Source organism: Amblyomma maculatum, chromosome 1, assembly GCF_055883805.1.
Source record: "Amblyomma maculatum isolate TAMU_Amacu chromosome 1, ASM5588380v1, whole genome shotgun sequence".
Classification (NCBI taxonomy): Eukaryota; Metazoa; Arthropoda; class Arachnida; order Ixodida; family Ixodidae; genus Amblyomma; species Amblyomma maculatum.
The window spans coordinates 382,295,031-382,301,030 of NC_139344.1; positions in this window are offsets into that span (position 1 = coordinate 382,295,031).

The window sequence follows — 6,000 nt, forward strand, 5'->3', positions numbered from 1 at the left end:
TAAATCACTTTTTCTTCCTTATTTTCTAACGTAATTACCCCTACGATTGTTATGTCGAAACCGCAACTCTCCAACTTATTTTAGTTTCCCATTGTTGCACATTTATTGAAAATCTGAAAGTTTTCAGCTTAGACATATGGCGAAGTCGAGTGGGAGAGCAGGCGCACTCAAGAGCACTTCGAAAGTGCTCTCATACAAGCGGGCGCCCTCCAGTGGGAGAGAAGGAGTAGAATCACTGGCTTCCAATGGTGGAGGAGGAGGGCTTTTCCTCCGCTGAGAGCACCTGGGTGACCTCCCGGCTGCTCCCTTGTCTAAAGCGAGTGTAGAGGAAGTCACGTGGCATAAAGCGTCATATCCGCGCCATCTGCTTTTTTTTCCTCTTTTGAGTCAGCGACGCCCAAAGTGACGGCTGCAAAGCGTCGGTGCTCGGCTAGCGGAAAGCTAGCAATCTCAGGTGCTTTATGCATGTTTGAGAGTCGCTGCTGGCGTCGAAAGAGCCAAAGGAGGCAGATCGCCGCACTGATAGAACAAAGGCATACAAAACAAGCGGTTCTACACTGAGCGTTGTCCTCTCTTCGGGTTGCAACTGCCGCCATGGCGGGCAGGCGGAGAATGCTGGGGAGAGAAGTGCGGTCACATGGTCGTGGCGCGCAACTTTCGACACGCAGAGAGCGTTCCCGTGGGAGGACAGTTACACTCTCGCTCGGCATGCTCCTGTGCTGCTCTGCAATGGTCGGCGCCTCTACTCTCGTCCCCCCAACCAAATGCACCAATAGTCGCCTTTAATTGCCGCGGCCGTCGCTACTACTCGCAAACACTCAAATTTTGACCAATCAAAACTGCCGTTTTTTTTTATACATGAGCCCTAGGAAGTTTCGCAAGTGGTAACATTAAAGAGCTCCGGCTTATTCCACCTTCCTAACTGAAATAAACAAGCCGAGTTGGCACCTCTTCATGACTTTCTTTTATTATGCGGCCGCGTTGCGCCACTCAAACCATAGGAGAATCAATACTCTGCCATGTTAGCTACCAGCTAGCGCCTGTCAGAGCCCATGATTTTTTGCTCACAAGGTCGGCGCCGGATTTTGCAGGCGACGAGACCTTTAACGTTACCATGTTATAACCATTTTTGGAGCGAGCAACGACAAAAAATGGACGGTTTGATGTCGTTGAAAAAAAAAATGGGCTAGCTGTCTTATTCATAAACTAAAATTGAGTAGATAGTCACCACCGGTGAAACACTAACGACGACATAGACTTATCATTTGACGCCACAGATACACAGCTCAATTCGTGGTGCGTTCCCTCACGCTTGTTGTTGGACGCCAGCTTTATCTCGGTTACAACAACGTGGTGGATGACGTTATCTTCGGGATCTCTTCCCAAGGGATGCCTCTAGATATAGCAGTGAATGTAAGACAGGCTTGCCTCAGGCCGGGAGGAGAAACAATAAATGGTCACATTGCAGATGCATTGAATGCGCAATTGGTAGCGGCGTTGCCACTGACAGCTTTGTTAGTTGTTATGAGATGTGGAGATACTAGGGCAAGAACGAAGGGCAGCTGAATCTGATATGGAGCAGTAAGAGTTCATCGCCTCCATATGAATTAATTAGAAAGTTTCTGCGAGCTAGAATAGGTGCATTATTCGCTGTTTTGGGGTGATTTAGGAGATTTAACGTCCAAAAGCGGCTCAGGTTATGAGAGACGTCGTAGTTGAAGGCTCCGGAAATTGCTAAGAACTGGACCTCTCCATCCTGCACGCACATCGAACAGTGCACTGGCGCTTTGCGTTTCACCTCCATCGAAAAGTGGCCACCATGACCGAGGTCCAGCCCGTGCCTTTGAGATCAACAGTCGAGCGCCCTAACGACGAACCACCGCAGCGGAGGCACTGATCGGGGCCACTGCAGAGGGTCGATTAGTTTTGAATTTATATTAATTAGAAATCACATACCTAACAATCAACCAAGATAAATAGGTGATTATGAACGTCGCCCTGTGTAGAGCATGGTTTCCCATGGCTCATCTCAGCAAATAGAAATCATTCAGATGCCGTTCGCCCTGCTTTATGAAAAGCACAGGACTGATCGAAGGGCTATGATTTCTTTTATATTACGTGATATGACTGTGACGTGATGTCATGTGACTTTACTGTCATCACCAATCCCTCTCTCACCCACAACTTTTATGCCCACCTACCCCTCTCCCCCAGTGCAGGGTAGCAAACCAGTTCCTTTACCGGTTAACCTCCCTGCCTTTCCTCCTAATCTTCCTCCTCCTCCTTCAGATGCCGTTGAAAATCTCGGAGAGAAATGACGACTAAGTCTTTGCGTTGACGAGGGTGATTCACTAGATTTACAGCCGTTTCTGCAAAGCCTCGGTGGCGTATGACCAGAGTTGGTCACTTGCACAACAGCCCTGGGGATGGAATTCTGAATTCTCGAACCCTTTGGAATCCAGAGCTTTTTAATCGTAACATTAAAGACCTCTGTTGTAACATTAAAGAGCCAGATTTCGCCCACGAATTGAACTTTGATATTTCGCTGTGACATCTGAATCTTTAAACGTTAATGCACACGCTCCGTCTGCCTTCTCGCCATGCAATGAACTGAATATTAAAAAAAATATATCGTAGTTCTTACAAATAAGGTGATTTTTCGCAAGCCAATATCTGGCCCACGTGGAGGTAACACATCCTCTCTTTTTTTTTTCTTTTTTTTTTTGCCGACTGCCTATATGTTGCGATAATATTGTATCGCCCCCGTACTCCATCTGTGTGGCAACCATAGCGGCCGCGGCGACAGTGAACGACTGCGTAGGAAGGACTCCACTGAGCACCCACGCTTCACTGAAATCTGAGCCGACGACCGCTACATACAGCAAAACGAGCATGTTTTGGCAAGAACCTGAGAGGTGAGGGAATAACATGTGGGTAAAGGAACGACCATCAAAAACGAGAAAGGTTGCACAGAGAAATCATTTTGTGACTCGTGTGACAACACTAACAAAGAAATAGAAGATGAAACGGAAACAAGCGACAATGTGTTCGAGAATTATTGTTTGTTGCAGAAAGATCAGGAACCGAGTTCTCAGAGGCAATCCTTTTCAAATAAAGCAGTATATAATACGCTACAGGAGCCTCCTTCGGACAACCTACTTTTCGACCAAACAGCTCGTCTTACCGATTCAGATTTTCTTTTTTGTTTTCATTCTAGAGAAGAATAAGCAGAAAAATCATCCCGGATCGATTTCGGAACAGAAAAGAAAAATAAACGCAGTCACAGTGACATATGTTTGAGCAGTCGCTGTAAAATTTAACATTGACATGCACAGCGGCAGTATAGTCCTCTTGTTCAAGCTATAAAAACCAGCAAGCACAGACTGAGTTTGGGAAGCAACCTAATCCGTCGGACACGTGCATGGTATTAGGAGCGCTAAGCTCTAGATTCGGAATAAGCAGAGACGTAAAAGCACGCATTACCCACAGACACAAATGCACTGGCGGCTTTATCCGAGAAGGAGAGAGCTCTCAATGCTAATTGTCCTAGTACTTTTAGATGTCGAAAACAAGTTGTTTTAGGACGTCGTTTTTACATGTTCGTTACGAAACTGATGGTTGACCGCTGGAAATTTGAAGTGATAATAGAAAAGAAAAAAATGGATCTAATTGCCAGCAGTCAGTTTGAGTCATACAACCTTTCAAAATCTAAAAACTTCCTAAAAGAACTGGGCTGCCGTTTTTGTCAGGCGGAGGCAATTTTTATTTGCATAATTGGCTACATATGTACCTTTTTTTATTTTGGTGAACGTGTTCAGTGTAATTTACAAAGTAAATTTTCATCATTTCTTTGTCGACCCCCTTCGATTTTCGAATTTTTGCGTCGATTTGGCATTGGCGCTCTACTTGTGGTAAAAATGTATAATCAGGATGATTAATGAATAAGTAGCCAACAAAATAACGATATTAAGAGAAGACAACGTTGAAAGCGATGTCCAACTCTTACGTAGAAAATGAGTGATTTATTTGCAAGCTGTGTGATTTATTTGCAAGTTGTGTGATTTATTTGCACGTTGTGTGATTGATTGATTGATTGATTGATTGATTGATTGATTGATTGATTGATTGATTGATTGATTGATTGATTGATTGATTGATTGATTGATTGATTGATTGATTGATTGATTGATTGATTGATTGATTGATTGATTGATTGATTGATTGATTGAGTCAGTCACTCATTCACTGACAGAGTGGTTATTTATTACATAATACATTCGTTTTTCCCGCACAAACATCATGCGATAAACTTGGCCATCTGCACTACTTGAATAACCTCCACCTAAATCTCGGTACACTGGCATTCGTGCACGTCGCCTCCATCCGAATACGAAACCATGGCCAGTATGGCTAAATTGCGTAGCGACTGAGCGCGATAGTCTACACAACAGTCGAATCACAATGGCAAGTGACAGGCATTAGAAATATTTCCAGAAGAGCTACAGAAACAGCCTCCGTTTCCTTGCACATTATCTGTCTTGAGCGAAACAATGTGTTGAACTTAAATATGCGACATCATGTGCGTAGCCCCTTTAGGCTGCCTGTGTCTTGCATTGATCCCTGCATGGGGGCCTTCCCTACATCGGACCGAAGTTGTGGTAAAACTTTATCACCAAACAGATACAGGTCCGGCTGGACGGCAGCCTGAAGTCCTTGGATCCAGGCGGCTTGTGCGGTCAGTCGAATTAAACCAAGCTGAATCTCAGGGCTCGAGCTTAAGAGTAGAGTCCAAAATGCTTTTGTTTTTGTATCTTGATCTATATCTTGGTATTATGGACGCTTTCAAACCATATGTATTAGATCTGCCCTATCCCGACATAGTATACAGCGATCTGATAATTGTTCCAAGAAGCACTGGCTAAGGTTGGCTGGATTCGGAAAATTTCTTGTTTGTAAGCGCCTCCAGACGCTTTCTTGGCTCTTAGTGCTCTATATGACTGCGGTTATTCCACCCTATTAGCCGCTAGTACTCAGTAATGTTTTTTACAGCCAGCCTCTGCTCAGAGTGTACTGAGGATCCGAGCGTACCCGAAAGGTGAGACCGTGAGCGAGGTTATCAGCTCCCTCATTTCCTTGGAGCTGGGAGTGGGCTAGCGTTCATAATAGCCGGATAATTCTGTCATCCTGACATATTTCCAGTATTCTTTTTACCTGTGGAGAGACCCTTCACTCTGGAAATTTTCCTATTGTGGTTTTTCAATAACTTATGATTGCAGTAGCCATTGTCCCTGCTATCACAACGGCAATGATCACCTCTTCAGCGGTGTCAGCTACACTCGTCGTGACCAATCCGCTTATTCATAGATGTTGTTCATCTGTTGCTATCGCCACATTAACATGTCTGTCCTCGTTGTCGGCGGCGCCAACATATATCACGTCCTGTATTGAGATATATTTTCTGCGGCGTGTCTTTTTTCTTTCCTTCTTTCCTGGTGATGCTCTCGATGCATATTCCGTGGCAGAGAGGGGATTTTTAGTCGCCTCCTGACTTTCATCGGGACATCAGTATTGTAGTCCCTTGACTTTCATATGAAATGTCTAGTCTTAGAAATATGCTTCGTCAAGTCTGGCAAGTTTTTCGTACTGGGAAACTTGATTGGCCTCTACCACTTCTGCCAGCGTATTCTACACCCCAAGCTTCATTAGCCGGTCCGTAAACTTGCTGATGGGGAGGCCAAATGCTCCTTTTATGCTCTTCCTGACGATTCCTTCAATCTTAGCTTTCTCGCAGTTAGCTAGGTGCAAATACGGGACAGTGTAGGTGAACCTGCTGATGACAAAGGCTTTTATGACTCTTAGAAGCTTGGCTTCTCTCGTCCCCGACTTGCGGTTAGCGATGCGTCTTGTTAGACGTATAGTTTGTGGAGCGCAGCCTTCGAGTTTTCTTACTGCTTCTAAGTAACGACCATTTTCCTGTAGCCACATGCCTAGGATCTTAAT